Here is a 352-nt window from a genome sequence, read left to right as displayed (position 1 = left end):
GGGCATCTGTGAAATGAGCCTTGCAAAGTTTTCTTTTCCTGATTTTTCTTGAGTTGCCTGTGGAACATGATGAGAGCTGGAGATAGGATGAAATAAAGTGTTTCACTAATGCTTTAGAAAACTCTTGCTATATAAGAAGAAAAAAAAAATACATAAAAAGAGGCAAATCCCTCCTTAGGTCATATACATGCCTGTAACTTTCAGAAATTGAAAAGAAATTTCTTCAAATGGTGACAAGCAAAAGGAAAATTCTCCACAATAGATTTTTTACTGTGTCCTGCTGGTTTTGGCTGGGATAGAGTTAATTTTCTTCCTAGTAGCTGGTACAGTGCTGTGTTTTGGATTTAGCATG

The sequence above is a fragment of the Aptenodytes forsteri genome, unplaced genomic scaffold (genome assembly GCF_000699145.1).
Source record: "Aptenodytes forsteri isolate BGI_AS27 unplaced genomic scaffold, ASM69914v1 Scaffold251, whole genome shotgun sequence".
NCBI classification, from domain to species: domain Eukaryota; kingdom Metazoa; phylum Chordata; class Aves; order Sphenisciformes; family Spheniscidae; genus Aptenodytes; species Aptenodytes forsteri.
The sequence above is the reverse complement of the archived record's forward strand: the minus strand, read 5'-3'. Positions refer to the sequence as shown.